Here is a 16,992-nt window from a genome sequence, read left to right as displayed (position 1 = left end):
TGTATCAGCCCATCACAGGAACCCACCCAGGGCCACCTGCATGGCACAGAGAGAAAGCTGTGAGTGCCCAAACACCTTACACAGAGCTGGGAGCCCAGGTCCATGCCCTAAGGATAGCACAGCATACATGCGTAAACCACACAGCAGTGAAAGAGAAAGCTGATGTAGCACTTACACATTTCTTACAAAGACATCAGCCAACTCTTATGTTTGCTCTTGTAGAGCAGCTCCCCACATAGCTCCCACCTTGGCTGTAATGCCAGGCAGCTGAAGCACACTGTGCCATACCAGTCAGGGGACTGAACTGAGAACTAGTCACTCCGCCTGGTATTTTGTTTGTGTCTATTTGGCCACAAAGAGAAGCTTAGGGGCTTTTACCTTAATGTTTATTTCCCAAAACCTTCACAAGGGGAAGCAAGTGGAGAACCCATGTTTTCTAAAGCGGCTCCATTCGTAAGGTGAGAGAACAGCAAAAAGGAGGTGGATAAAACAGCAGAGCAAAGTCCATAGAGGATTAAACTATACCCACACCTCAACTGCATACCCATCCCGGACTGTCCTGGCCCTCAGGAAAGAGCCCAGCAGCATCCCAGTGCCTCTACCTATAGACTTATTCCCTCTTTCCCAAGACAGCAAATTTGACTGTAAAATGTTTACATCCAGTGTATTTTGCAGATATTAAAGCTGAAGTACAGCTATGCACCCTGGTCCCTGCATTACCCAGGGCATCAAACCACACACAGCCTTTCCCAGGGTCTGGCCAGCACCAGCTGAACAAGTGCAGCAATCATCCCAACATAGAACACAGCCACACATAGCAGCAAGACATCAAATAGCACACTAGCTTCCAAGTAACACTTCAAAAACTATTTTATTTCCATGAACTGAAAATATTAAGAGATAAGGACACTAACCTCTTTTAACCAGAGCAGTTTAGAGCTTCCTATTTCTTCCAGGCAACCACCTACCTCTCTGCTTTCCTACAAGACCTTTAAATCAGCTGCTGGGAATCAGGGCTAATTACTGCTTTCTAGCTTTCACCTGACCAGCAAGTCTGGCACACAAGATAAGCACCAGAGTGACAAGTTTGAGGGGGAAATGCCTTCTGTCTCAGAGATTACATATTTTTTGTATTACTTTGATTTGGCTTTGGTTTTCTGGATTAAAAGCTCTTCTTGCGTCAGATGTCTTGTCCCTTATATTTACTGATTCCATATTTTTGAATAAAATGTACTATATCACTTATGCTCCCTCTCAGAAATACTGGCTTTTACACTGGAAATGAAACTGCTAGGCTCTGATGCCACAGACTGAAGGATAACTGCACTGCACTGAGGCAGCAGTAGCAATAACTCCATGAAATTCTAATGCTGTTCTCTATTTTTACCAATAAATAGGAGGAACTGTTGCCTAAAGTAATAAGTATTCACAAAGTTGTTGCTAACACACATCATTGCCTTCTAAAGCACCCATTTCCTCAAAAAGAAGAGAAAGAATAGCATCATTACTGAAAAAGCAGTTTCAAAAGAATTAATGTATTTGGCATGGCAGACACACCGCAACTTTAATTTGGTTTTGACATCCCCACAAACGAGTCTGTTAAAAAATGAAGCAGGCATAAAATGGCATAGTGCTTTCTTGAATAAAAACTCATAACAAAGGTGGTATTTAGGTTTCAATTTCTTTTGTCATGCTATCAGCTGTTAGCCTTTCCAAGCATCAATCACTAGGAATTGAAAGCGTTGGAAACAATTTCACTGAAAACTTACAACACGCTTACTAAGATGTAAGTGAGGGCAGAGTCCCTCCTGAAGTGAATGACATTTGGTTGAAATTGTTCAGAGTTACAAGGTTCATTATAACTTTTTAAGCACTTCTTTTACAGTTGCAAAAAGAAAAAAGAAAAAAAAAAAAAAAAGCTGAAGTCTTGCAGCAGGCTTTGCTTTTATATTTCACAGAATCAAAGTGGGTCCCATTTTCTACTTCTTGGAACAGAAAATTACTTCTTAAGCCAAACTTTTCACTGAAATAGTTTTACAATTTTTGCTTTGTTTAGAAATAACTTTAACAAGTTCATTCTTCAACTAAAGAAAAAGTTTTAAATTACTCTGTACAAGATATTCTGGGAAAAATATTTTTTTCTGTACAAAATTCATTAGAATAACAAGTTTGAAAAACAAACAAAACAAAACAAGCCAAACCACCAGCCTTGCCATCCAGGAAGTTTTTAAGAACTTTTGACACGTTTGAGTTTGAAAACCATATTTACAGCAACCTGTAACATTGTGACCTATTTGCACATATGTAAGGAACCTGAGGGCTTTTTCTAGAATTCATCTTTAAACAACTGAACTTTTTTTCTGGATATGGAAAGGAAAATTAATACCACTTCTGTGCACAGTTTTGGTTTCAACTATTTGATGATATATTCGGCACACAGACATTTCCCTAAAACTATGACACTTTCAGACAGGGGTATGTTGAGTTTACAGTTTTCTTGACTATGGCACAGTGCCTGGTAAAATCCAGGTGGGTTAGTATTAAAGCCAAGGTTCCCAGCCTGGTTTACATGCTTAGTTTTGTCATTCAGACCATTTTGCTTCCAGTATTGGTTGAAGTATCAAAGAAAGCAAGGTGGAAAGGTTTCTGAGAATCTACAACAATTGTGTGCAGCAGTGTCATGAATACATAAAAGCAAACCAAATAAATGTGGTGGAGAAACATGCCTAAAGTTGTTTTGTATCTCATATTGCATTTGAACGAATGGAAACAACAACTTGCTTTGCACTTATATACTGATGGTTATATCGGAAGGAATGTTTTTGCTGAAGAGATCATATTTTGTCTATTTTAAGCAAGCAGTTATATTTCTGTTAGATATTTTTAAGCGATTACCTTGTAAGGCCACATAAATCCAGCTTTCGCCTTGGCTGCATAAATCAGCAGCTATTTCAATGTAAGTGGAAAAGATTCTGACTTGAAACAAACAGGGTAAAATTTCTGTCAGCTGAACTGTCTAAAAGGTAGCCTTAAAAAGTTACCTATTATTCAGCCTGTCAGTTCTGTTTACTTTAGGGGGGAAGGTTTTTTGCTCTTTAATCCCATTAGCCCTGTTGAAATAACCGACTGGTGTCTGCTCCACCTGGAACCCATCAGAGCTCCACGAGCAGCTCCGCTGGTGATGCTCGGTTGTGCAATGCACTGGACGTGCTGGTGTAGGCTTTGAGCAACACTGATCCTTAATTACTCACATAGAAAACCTACAGGGAAAGCGTGAGTGCTTTCCACCGACCCCTCCCTCATCTGCAAACCCTGCTCTCAGGACTGGCAGCTAGAATAAAAACCCTTCCCACGGCTGTGTGGGTCACCAGCAGATGCCCCAGCAAGAGTGCCCTAAACGATGTCCCGGGGGTGGGTGGGGGAGGAATCGGGGAGCAGAGGCGAGTACAGGTCTGGGGGAGGCAGGTCGATGTGGGGGGCTGAGGGCAGTGCACCCCGCGTGGTGTTGGGGAAGGTGTGACGGCACATGCTTCAAGCAGCGACAACGTGCTTTTCATTCTATCTCCACAGGCATCCATGATTTTCAAATTGTGTGTAAAACCAGTCCTCTCCGTTTCGCAAAATTGTTTTTCTTTCTCTTGTCTATTTTTATCTTCTAAACTACCAATGAGGACAAAACTCCCAAGCTGGTGCTTAAAAAGAAGCAGCAGCAGGCGGAGGAAGTACTGATGCCGTGTTCAGAGCCAGCATCCCGCCCTTCCTGTGCCCAGTATGTGAATAAACCTTTCCAGAGCTGGGATATGGATATTCACACTATGAAACTCACATGCCATGGCCCAACACCCCAGTTTTTTCATTTCAGTCCCTCAGGCTCCTTATCCCAGCAGGGTGATGTAGGTTCCAGTTGCAGCCTTTTTTTTCCACTCAGCTTTCAATTGAATTGGCCACTTAGTCACTAATCCTGATACGGTATCTAGCAATATTAATTAGACTATCCAGGAAGCCTAATAAACACCAAAGGTCTGTATTTCTCTATTTTATCTTCTAATTAGTTTACTGTGTGATTTTAACAAAGTGTTTTATAAGGAAACAGATCCAGACTCCAAGTCTTCTTCTGTAAAGCCCAGCCTCTGCTGCTTATATTAGAAATAATTTTAGCATGCTGAATAAACAGAGTAATGCATTGCACAGAAGTACGTATATTGAAAGATAAATATATTCCAGTTTAGTCATATGATTTTGAACTTCTTTTCACTTTCACTAGTCTTTCATGATCATTTTGCCACAGTGCATGACTAAACTGACTTCATGACTGCACTGTCTCAAAACTGTCTTCTCTGAATTGCTAAGTGAAAAACACTGACCTTTGGGCAAGTGGATTCCCTTTCCCTCTTCCCTCTCCCCTCCACAACCTCTAATGAGTCCCTGCTTTGCTGTCAGTCATCATCAAACATTGGAACACTTTTAAAAAGTGATGAAAAAGATTGCAGCTTGTTAGGTTTTAATATTCTCACACTCCTTTGGGAATGGATGAAACTTTATTGTAGTTTTCCACAATCTTATCTGGCTTCCCTGAACTTATATATTGCATTTTTTCCTTAGTAGATATCAACCTTATTTCTGATACAAGGTTCAGATAAATGTGGCCTAGTTCCAATAATTTAGTGACTCTTAAGGCTTTTCTAGCCTTTTAAAGCAATATCAGTAAGTCTCTTCTCTTTCTATTTTTCTTTTGTCAGTTTTCCTTCTGAAACAAAAATGTGAGGCCTTCTTTCACTGAATTTGTTCCTCACAATGTTTCCAGATTTTGGTTTGTAAAAATCTATCTTGCTTGTGTTGTGAATATTGCTTAAAACAAAGAAGCAACAAAATCAGTGTTAGTGTCTTAAGCACTTGGTAAGAGATGACATATTTGCTTTTAGAAGGAAAAAATTGAGAGCCCCATTTCTGCTTAAAGCAAGCTGCTTCTCACTATGTTTGTGAAAATATCTTTGCTTTCAGATCTAATCCAGATTTTTCTCATGGATAAGACTCCAAAACCTGTTTAATCTCTTCCTCTGTACCTCTCAGGTGTGATTCCTGTGTAAAGTACCTTCTGAGTTGTTCCACTAGGGTGGTACTACTCAATCCCACCTGCTCCTGGGCAGCTCGAGTCTAGTTTCAAAACTAGGGAGACCAAAAACTGCAATAAATGTCTGTGGCACTTGTCCTGCTTGCCACTGGAAATTATTACAAGTAGCCTGCGTATAAAAACTTACTCTCATCTCTCTTAAATTTGAATTTATGGTATCCTGTATGCAGACCAGAAAACAATCTCTGAAAGGGATCTGACTCACAGGATGATGATAACCAACCGGTTTAGTGTTTCCTAGTCTGCTTCCCATCGTAATTTTTCTTGATCTGCCTTCTCTGTCAGTAAATGGATTCATACGTGCAGTGCTTTTTTTCCCCCATCATCTTATTCTGGGTGGGCTTTTGTGGTACAACAACCACACAGTGAGGGACTACACGTAGAGGCAGTTTACAATGCTAATAACGCTGGTTACCTTCTCTCACATGCTGGATGGTGGATTCAATTTTTTAGGGTGTGGGTTTTAGCTGTTTGGGGCTTTTTGCAGCTTTTATTTCAAACAAACAAGGCATCAGAGGAGAAGTGCAAAACAGATGCCCCGGAGTACTCTGTCCAAATAATCTGTGCAAGCAAATGTCATGCAAGTAGGCTATGTTATTTGGAACAAAGTTTTTAAAAGATAAATGTTTATCAGTTTCTTTGGTGAAGGTTAAAGGTTTAATAACACAGAAACTGTGGTATCGTTCCATGTCAAATCCTGTTTTTCTTTGTGTCACTCCAGCTCTTCCCAGCGGTAACAACAGATTAGGCCCTTCAAACACGGCCTGACTGCCGCAGGCCCAAAGCCTGCTTGTACCAGTGTCTGGCCATCGCACCCCCTAAATCTAGAGGTTTAGGCATCCTGTCTGCATGGCACAGTCTTTCGGGGCCGTGGTGGGACAACGGTGTCGGCATCTTTCCCTGAGGCTCCCCACAGCCAGTCTGTCCCTTCAGTCGCGTCCGTGAGCACACAAGTAGCGAATGTCCCTGCCAAGCGGGTGGCAGGCGCTCTCCATGGCTTATGCCATCAATAACTATCGACCGGTAGCAGATTTGTAGTCACAACTGCAACTAGCTGTCCTAGGCAAGTGTCTTTTGAACATGTATGGCCTCTTTGAGTGACATATGCCTTGTGCCCCTTCCCCAGGTGAGATTCCTCTGTGTAGTGCTCAGACAAGTACAGGTGGGAAGAGTTTTCAGAGAAGAGCTATTGCTTTATACACGTTTTGGACAACTTTTTTTGAAGAAATAAGTAGTTTAAGAGTAAAAAGATGGTAAAAGACCAAACTGGAGAAGTAAATACTGCATGAAACAAACGCCTTCACTTTTTCCTTTCTTTTTATCGGAGAGAATAGATACTCAATTATAACACGTGTACCATTACTGCTTTCTTTCGCTTTTTAGCAGCAGTTACCTCCTGCGCAATGTTCTCTTTGGACTGCAGGAGAATTTGCTCAGTAGATATGGGCAAGAAGATAGTATTTAATGAATTATTGCTAGCAAATATCCAGGAGAGGGGTCTGCTCTTGTGTAGAGAAGGCTCAACAATCTGCAGAGTTCAAATGATCACGCTGCATATTTAACAGCATTAAAGGGACGAAAGCTCTCCCTGACAGAGAGAACTCAGAGTAACCTACTTGTAGTTCGGCAGCTGACTTACTTCAGATGCAAACCATTTCTCCTGTGACAGGTGATATATGTAAGCCAGCACTAACGATGATCACAAGGTAAGTGATCGATGGCTTCACACCTAACTGTCCAAACTCCAGACTTTAGCCCGTAGCTTCAGTCAGAGTGCCAGGCTGAGGGGTGCTGTAAGTCTGCAGAACTACAGAGGCACCTACATAGCACACTTAACTAAGCTAAAAGGCTTGGCCAATTAGTCTTTAAAAAAGCTTTCACAGAGTAGGAAGAGTTGGGTGAGGTGTTAATTTGAAGCAGTTTTCATCTACCTGTATACACATTGCTGACAGCAAAGAGGATGGCACAGTACTAATAAAAAGGAAAAATACTAAGCTGGAGAATGGGAGAGGGTAAAAATTGTTTTAATGCAATAAGATCTGTCATGCAGAGTTGAAAAGTCAGACTGTGAAAAGCCAATTAGTGCATCAAATATGAAAAAGCACACAAATTAAATATAGAGAAGATCATCAAAGAGCTGAAATACGGATGTTCCCAGCATGCAGACATAAAGGCATGTCAGTTTAGTATATAAGAAAATGTTTATAAAAAGAAATGAAATGCAGCGAGAATTCAGTAAAAACAAGCCTGTAATAGGCAAACAATAGATTGAAAGTATAAAAGCCAAATCTTTACAGAGTGTTTACACCAACAAGACATTTTAAGGTTGAGTTTCTGAGGTCCTGTGCCATAAACATCACAACTTAGAAAACTGCTTTGTTACTTGAGGTGTGTTTTTATTTAATATCTTCTGTTCTTGGAGCATTACTGAGCAAGAAGCTGGATTCTAGCATAGTTCCATATTACTAAAATAAAAAATAAGGACCAACATCAGCATTCATGTTTTAAGTGATTAACAAATCATTAAGCCACTTGCGTGCTCGTTGTGGTGTGAATACATTGAGAACTGCTTTAATATAAATATTGAATTCATAAGTGATTTTTCTGCATTTGGAGTGGTCACCTGCTGACTTTTATTCAAACAGGGGGTTTTGCTGTCCTCTTACATCTGGATAAAGGAAAATACATGGCAATCTCAGATACTTGCAAAATATTACAATTGGAAACAAAAAGTTGCTGGAGTTTCTAGCAATTACCAACAAAATTTGGCTTAACATCTCCTTATAACATGAGAAAATATATTGGCAAAATATTTACATTGAGATATCAGAACCCCAAATTAAGGAATGTGGATGCTTCCTGCAGGATAGGTGAGCACTGTTTTGTGTCCTGGAGCCAGGTCAGTGATGGCTCTCGCTGGAGCTCTGCTTCCAACGGGAACGTACGGGCTCATCCCTGCAACCAGCCCGGCGTATGGTGACCAGCTAGTTTTGTCATCTGTTGGGTAATCATGGCGTAAGAGCCTTCTGGGGAGCAGTTATGAAAGATCTCTGAATTGACAAAACAGACAAAAAACACTTGTGCAGGAATTTGCAGTCCGTGTTTCAAGCTTGCGTGTTCCGCCATCTGCTGAAGTCTTAGTGGAACAACAATGCAAAGCAATCATGCAAGCAGTCACAGTAGGGAAGCTACCCTAGACAACTTTATTTTTTTCATTGGTACATTTTACATTTCAATGGTTCAGAAAGATTTTTATGTAGTGTATGTTTTGAATAGTTTGACGCTTCAATTTAAAATCCATGTCTTTAAAGTAAAAAATGTAAGAACTCGAAAAGTGGAAATTACATTAGGGTGATCAATCCTGTCTCATTTTCTCAGCATTGAGAAAAAGTTTAAGGATGAAATCAAGTATAAGTAGTTACTTAACACGAGTACTTTATATTTCTTGAGGCAGGCAATACCTCAAGTCAACATCCAGGATTATTGTTAAACTTAAGTTCCTATTTTAGTTCAGCTATTATGCCAAAATGCCCTGCCGTGCATGTGGAAATCATGGCACGTCTGTTCTTTAGATAAGGATTTGTTGTCTCATATAATGAGATTTCTACAGTTAGAGGCTAGCTTTGCAACATTTATTCACGGTACTGCAAATCATGAATAGCCAAGAAACCTACGCACTCATCTTAATCTTTGGGATTGTTTATTTTCTAATGTTTAATCATAGAATGAAATCTTTGTGGATGTAACTGCTACCAGAGAGGTTTTTCTCAGGCTTCTAGATCAAGACTGATCTGTGTGTCTAAAATCTACTATACATAGCATCTTCTTTCCAAGAAGGAAGAATTTTAATTTACAATTTTCTAATTAATTTTCTATCACTTGTGTACTGAAAATAAAAACTTTTTGGAAGCAAAAAATCTATCGTTAAAATTACAGCTTGAGCTCTATAAATGTAGAAACACCTTTAGTACTGCAGTAAGACCAATCATGCAGTTAACTTGACCCTAGTATAGAAACAACCGCTCCCAAACTTCTGCTCTCAAAACTAGTAGCACTACTAAAGACTGAAGAGTTTCTATGACAAGAAACCTGCCAGCAGCTACCCATGCTACTAGGCAGCAGTTATAAAATCCGATGGCAAGACTTACCATTAGTAAGAAGAAACAATTAAGTCACAATCACAGATTGGCAGGGGGGAAGATATGTAACTGTCTAGTGCCATAGACATTTCAGAAAAGCTGAAGTGGCAGCGCTGAGCCATAGATAGTATAATTGTCACCCATGACTTGGTACTGGAGTCAGGCTGGGGCACGGCACTTTTTGCTCCTTCTGCTGCCTGCGGTACGTCCACCTGTTAATCTGTTAGCCCTTTTCCAACCAAGGCACATCCTCTAGACATTGCTAAATCCTAGAAGCGCTCTGCTTTGTGGTTATTGATCTCCAAAAGATTAATATGATAATGCCTGTCTGTAAACTAGTCAGTGTTCAATGGTACAGTAAAGCAGTCGTGCTTTTCTATCCCCCACAGGGTAATTATTGCCCCATGACAGCCATTATTCGTTAGCACAGAGGTCCTATGTCACTTACCGCATAACTATTCATAAACCTGGAATGAGTGTTATTTAAAAAAACAAAACAAACTATCAGCTGTTGATCATTTCTTTAAAACCAACCATTTGCTGCCTCACTCGTGGCTGGCCCCTATCACCACCTTATTCTCTTCACCAAGCCAGTGTATGGGATGGGTAGGTCATATTCAGCAGTCATATAGCATTGGGCAGTAACCAGAATGGCTGGTTACAAATGTAATAATGTCTGAAGTGGGAGATCTTTTTCTGCAGTCCTTTAACTGAAACTCATATTCCACTTTAAATACAACACTCAACCGCCTAAAGATCCATAAAAGACACCAGCATTGGGAACAAAATTCGGTTGGCACCTGACATATAACAGTTAAAAAAACCCAAACAAGCAAAAACACACACAAAAACACCAAAACAAAACACACAAAAAAACCCCTAAACAACTTCACTCAGCTACTTTGCTGGCACAGGCCATCTCCTTCCTCTGTCCTTCTCCAGAAGAACAGTTTCTGACCTGGAGGAGGTGGGTACAGCTGTGGCCACAGCCCCAGCTAATGCAGAGCCAGTTTTAATCAAGTTGTCCAATTTACACCTCCATTTCTTCTGAGTAGCATCTACAAATTTCTCAGGAGTGACTCCAGAGCACAGTGACCTGACTCCACCCCAGGGCGAGCTTACCCCACTGACCATGCTTGGCCCAACACTCCCCTGGAAGCAGAAATCACATTAAACCTACGCTAATCAGAGCAATTAAATTTCTCACTGATCTATCATCACTCAGATACACTAATATTTTTTTTTTTAATCCTGGCTCAACGTTTGCATCACGAAACACGATGAGAGAACTGGCAAGCCTTGGGTCGTTGTTCTGCACAACGAACCATAGGGTCATAAAACACTGGATATTTTACTTCCAAATGAAAGCAGCTCCACGAAGATTCCTCAAACAATTTCATTCTAGCTTTGAGCTAGAAGTTGCATAACTGCAGGTTAGTGGAGACCTGGACCGATAAGCAGTGCTGAAAAAGTGAGCCCTCCTGCAGCTCAGCCTTCAAAGTAAACTGATGTTCACCGTTACACAGGGACCGACTTTGGCTCAGTAATGCCACGCATTTATATTTATTTATATATAAATATTTATATATTATTTTTATGTATGTATTTATATTGCCACAAAATAATATCTGTATTACCCATCCATTTCTGAAAATTGGAATACTTCATTTTGTAGCTTCTCAAGTGTTATTTTAAACACAGTCTTTTATCAACAGCTTTAAGTTCCTCTCCACATGTCTTTTAATTTTTCCAGTGTGCAAAAAGGACACATTTCAAACCTTTTCTATTTTTCTGTGGCTGGCTCTTTAGCCCACCAAAGCCCAACACTACTGGCAAGCATACTCTTGAGACCTTTGTCAATTTTCTGAAGAATTTACATACATACGTGTGTGCATGTAAATACACATACACAGCGTACCTCCATGCCTACAAACGTTTTTGGGAGGGAAGAAATCCCGTCTCCTCCTGGGAGTCTATTTTCCTGACTGGCTCTTCAAACAGCACAATTTTTTTTCTAAATTCACTCTACTTCACAGAGAAAATAAAAACGCTGGCAGATGGCTAGCCAAGGCTATTACAGGCTCTCATTACTTCCCACACCCACCTGTCCCTCCAGATTAGGAAATATGACTGAAGAGTTGGTTTTCCTCGCGTGCTTTCCCGTGGCGGCGTTGCCAGTGAACAGATGATGCCTCGCCGGTATCTGCGGCGCCTCCCCGAGCGCTCTGCTGCCACTCGGCACGGCGGCTGCGGGCTCCTTCTCAGGGAAGGAAAATGTAAGTGATAAAGAAGTATGCCAGCCCAGAGCAAAACGCCGTCTGACAGAGAGCGCAGTATTTCACTGTGCAACTAAAACACGGTTGTGACAGAACGTGAAGAAAAATCAGCCTTATGTCCAAAACTAAGACACGTGCCAGAGCCATCGGTATCACGCTGCTACAGCCAGCTGGAGGCTCCACCTTCTCCGATTTATGCTGCGCAGTATTCATTTACAAAGCGGACACATAGGTAGTTGTGACCGGATTCTCAGGAATTTCTCTTAAACCAGGCGTTTGCTTCCTCATTTCCAGTTCTTTCCTCCTCCCCCAATGCCTCGCAGGGCATGGAAGCTCAGCAGCACACACGTTTCCAGCACGCGGGGGAAAGCCCTCAGGCTTGATCGGAATGGTCACGATACTCCAAGCTCTCACAACTCATAATTTTGTCTCCCCATCTGATCAGCAAACCACTCCACACTCGGCTTTGAGGGTACAGACTGCACCTGGGTCGGCTAATCGGTGTTAATGTAGAGTGCGTGGGTCTACCCAAAGGCAAACGGCAGCTGACCTGATTACCTTGTGCTTGTCATCAATACATGAGATGGATTGCAAATCATGTCATATTGGCTAGGGCTGTGCTCCCAGACAGTTACTGCAGGTGCTGGCACCTTCTAACATGTCTTTTCATCTCAGAGCTTAGGGACTTGCTTCATTTTGTTTTGTGGTTTGTTTGTTTTTTTTCCCTTTATTTGCACAGATGTATACATAAAACCTAATTTAGTCCTTCTTTCGCAAAGTGCCCCAAATGCTATTCGTTAATTTTAGCACACACAGCAGGGCTGTAAGTCCTGTGAACGTTACAACTGCTTCAACTTCAATCTGGCTGCACAGAAAACACAAACGCTGTTAAGTACAAACATAATTCTGCAGAGGTCCTAAAGATGAATCTGGAGGAATATTGTGGACATGAGTGATATGGGGAGCTTTTAACACCCGCGGTGGGTGAACACCTATTGCTCTTGTTAGGAGGATGCACAGACCTCCCGGGCAGGACGGGGTTTCTGCACTGCTCGGGGAGAGGCAGAGCAGCTCCTGAGCCACCGAGGCCGCGGGTGACGGTGGCGTGGGCTGATGCCTGAGCACAGGGATGAGCGAGGCCAATCCCGGAGGGAGCCCTCCACCCAGCCCAGGGCAGAGGTGGGGAAACAACCCATCTTTCCAGCTGCTAGACAGTGCCGTCCTTGGAAGCTTTTAATAACTCAGAGTGTGAAAAACTAATAAATCCTCTTTCCTACCCAAACTTAATTGCTCTGTCCAGGAATGCTGAACTTCCCTTTCCTGGCTCTTCGAGGGGCAGCCCCTCTCCAGCAGCTGGAATTTAATCCAGAGTCAGGATTAAAAGGGGTGATTAACCCCTGGCATGCCCAGTTTGCCTTCTTGCTCCTACCTTGCTCCGTAATTTAGTGTTTTATTGGTAGGCAAGAGCTGCCAAACTGCCCTCAGGTTCTTTCTCCTCCTTACATTTATCTTTTTTTCATTTAGGTAGCTCATTTTAAACCCAAAGTTACCGTGATGAATGAGTGGGTCCCTACATTTTCTAAATGAACATTTTCACTCTGTAATTCCAGCAGCCCTGAAGTGATCCTGAGGACTGTTGTGATACAGGAACAGTCTCACTTGGGGGACTGGCAAAGGCAGCGGTCAGCAAAACCGGTGCTCTAGAGGACTCAGATGTGTATGCTCAGATGCGTCATGGATACTTGAAATAATTTCAAGTATTTGTTATGTCTTTCTTTACATTGCAACACTTTTCCTGCCATTGAGCTCATATACATGAAGGATTAACAAACTCAAATTTTGCCCCAAACTCAGATTTTTGCTTTAAAGAACCATCTGCAATCCAAAGAAATGCAAGAATGTATTTAAGTGCAACTTATTTCACAGGAATTAATCTATTTTTCACTCTTCACTGCTTTCCCAGTTCTGGTGTGCATCTGCATGTCACGGTAAAAGCCAGGTAAGCAGAGAAGCAGGTGAGAGCAGCAGGGGTGCAGGTTCCAGTGCAGGCATTCAGCACATATTGAATATTCATAAACTCCCTGTGGAGTTTGGCTACCCACTCTGGTTGCAATTATGTGTTAATAATTTTTATTCTCATCACTGACATCCCTTTGGTAACTGTCCCAGCCACAGTATGACAGCAGAGTTATCGTGTAAATACCTACTCCCGTTCAACCTATGGACCAGTCACTGATGATTTTGTTTTCATTTTTATTGATTAAAGACCTAAGAACTAATCCCTGCAGGACATAACAGGAATAAATCCACTTGGTGACATTTCCTTGCTTCTGGTTTTGCTTTCTGACCTTTTTTTCAGCTAGATTTTAGTGTGCTTTTTAAGGTCTGAGCTCAGCCGGTCTGTGAGGGTGCTTGTGAATGCAGCAGCTTCGGCACCAGGGGCAGGAGGTCGCCAGCCACATGCGGCTGCTTGGGCCACATTTGTGTTCTTCAGCAAGAGTGTGTGAAGAGGAAATGCCAACTGGGTAACGAGGTGAATGTGAGGTACATACAGTTTCAGAATTAGGAGGATTTCTTTTATATTTTTCCCCTTTTTTCTTCTTTCTTTCCTTCTTTTTTTTTCTTCCCACCCTCCCACAACATCAATTCTACAGCTAAAGTTTTCAAAATGAGTGGAAAATGCAAAAGTTGGCATAATCAGACTAGATGGGACTTCCACTTGTTGACAGGGATATTTTCAACATGAAGATTAGGTACATGCATAAGCACTTTCAGAGCTAGCTCCCAAACACCAGACGGAAAGATAATTTAAGTCAATGTAGAAAGCTGCATTCCAAATCACTGATACATCTTTAATTCATTAATTTATTCATTTAATTCATACCTTTCATTTGCATTTTTTATCTCAGCTGTGATCTCTCTGGGCTTTATCATGTTCAGCGATGATGAATCACAGGCAGTGAAGGACATGGCTTGGATTTCACTTGCCGTATGCCGTTCACAGGGCAAGCGGTAAGACAGAAGAAATGCGGTTTTGCTTATAAACTGAGCAGACTCATTTGGGAAGAGTAAAGTGACAAATAAATATGCCATTTCCCAGTGCTCCACTCCGAGAGTGACTTTTCAGAACACAATCATACTTTGAATTGAGAGCAAGAACTATCTCTGCCAAGTAATACATATTAAACAATGGGATTTTAATTATAGCTCATTAGTTTTTGTTTACTATGTCTAGCTAGCTCAGAAAGTGCTTAGGAGACAACAGCCTGGCCTGACTCATCAGAGCTGTTGGATGGATTGCCATTAATTTCAATGGACTTGAAAGGCACATGTTTTAAAAATTTAAGATGTGCTTTTTGATTCCTTCGGTATCAAAAAGATTTCTTGCTTGCATGCTTTTGTAGACCCAAAAGTGTTGAGAACAATCATAACGGAGCCACTGCTAGCTGAGTTTGGTGACAGGTACTGCAAAAGCAATTAAAACCTTGAAGTCTTGAGCAGCTGAGAGATAGGTCTGAATTCCTTTCATGTTCAGGTCACTAAAGCAAATATGAAGCTGGTGCAATAAAAATGAATGGCTTCTAAGTAAGAACCTGACGTAGAGTTAGTAGAGTTTGACAGGGAGTGTCAAATGATTTCTGTAGAGCTTAAAACACTCCCTTCGGATTATTTATGAGGAAAAGTATCATAAGAATATGGAAGTGCCTTTTCAAAGTTAGCCAGTGAAATAAGCTTTAATATTTTAAGCTCATCTGTGCAATAACTACCAATTAACTTCTAGTCTGGAATTTCTAACACAGAAGAGGAGGCCAACACTAGCTCAGCAAAAGATAAAAAGAATTGAAGAAAATGCTTTTGATAATAGTAGTGACCTTTGAAGCTCTAAGGACACTCAGAAAGATAACACCAGCTTCTAGAAATGGTTTGAAATCAAAGAAATTGCTGTCACACAAAACTGAAAATTGGTGCTACCATTTTTCTGCCTTACCCAACCCAGTCGTTTAGAGCTGCTTTGGCTGCAAAGGGAGCATCACTCCATAAAATTCTAAAGTTATATTCACAGTCTCCCACTGGGGGCGGGGGGGGGGGGGGGGGGGGGGGGGGGGAGTGAAATATTACCATGGCAACAGATAAAGCTGGAATCTAGAAGACAGACCACATTTACACAGGATGCACCTAATTCTGGGTCATCCTCAACTGTGATAGGCCAGCGACTGAAGGTGGCTGAAACTGGCAGTTTTTTCCTCTTTCACAGCCTTGCTCCAGCTGAGCAGCCCTGGGCTCTGTCCAGCAGCTCCTTCCACCTCCCTGTACCATTTCTCATAGTTAGTTTTCTTTTGCCAGTATGCGAGTTTTTTCTTTTCCCGTGCCTTAGCTCATTAGCTGGGGAAAAGTTAGAAGGTGATGGTGTATCTCATGATAGCAGATTGCAATAAAAGTGCATGCAAGACAGAGTGGTAACTTTGGTTACAAAAAGAATTTGATGGAACGGTGAAATTCTGCTGTTTGTTCTTTATTCAGGGCTGCACTGTTTCTGTGTAAATTAGTATATACTGAAATGGAGGCATTAAACATTCAAAGGCATTTGATGTGCCCCTTCAAGAGGTTTTGTTCTTTTCCAGTAGTCTTGTATGATGCCAGTGCTGATCTTGTTTCAGGAGTAAATCTGCTGCCTGTAGACCAGAATCTCACTCCGTATCTCAAGCTATGACAGTCTGAATCTGCAAGACAGTGAGTCCTACCAATACATTCAGAGAATTCCAGAAAACCATAAACCAATTCTAAATTATACAAAACAAATCTGTAACAGGACTCAAGAGCCAGTTCAGTCCATCTCTTATTTCACATGAGGGGAACTTAAAGAAACTAGGCAGCTACAATTTCAAGAAAGGGGTCAAAAAAGCCAAGACTGAATTTGCACATAGGAAAAACAGAGGAGCAGTTGTTTATGGAAGAAGCTACCTATTCTCGCGATTGAAGAAAATACTTTCCAAAATAACAACACCCAAGGAAGGTGTCAAATACATGCTCTAAATCTGAGCTCCCTCAGAATTTGATCAAGACTTGAGCTTTGACAAATTAGATCCATCTTTAGCAACGCAAGCTGCCTATACAAAGAAGTACAGCTTTAACTTTTGTGTGTACCCGATAAAACAGTCAATGTCTGGCTTGGAAGGAACTTGATTCTTTTCCTCTTCTTCCCTCACTTAGCAATGCTAAGTGATTCCTTCACTCAGAAGAGTGAAAGATTATCTTACAGTTTCCATAATACATTTAGCTCTCAGGCCTCTTGAATCAATGTCTTAAAGGATGTAAGCAAATAGGAAGGAATTAAAAAAAAAAAAAAAATTACAAAAGCCTAGGCTATTAAAGGACTTCTTAAAGAAATCAAAGCTTCTGTGAGCATCTCTCTGCTTCAGAACTTTTAATTCAGTCTCTGTTTAAA

Source organism: Falco naumanni, chromosome 9 (genome assembly GCF_017639655.2).
Source record: "Falco naumanni isolate bFalNau1 chromosome 9, bFalNau1.pat, whole genome shotgun sequence".
Classification (NCBI taxonomy): Eukaryota; Metazoa; Chordata; class Aves; order Falconiformes; family Falconidae; genus Falco; species Falco naumanni.
The sequence above is the reverse complement of the archived record's forward strand: the minus strand, read 5'-3'. Positions refer to the sequence as shown.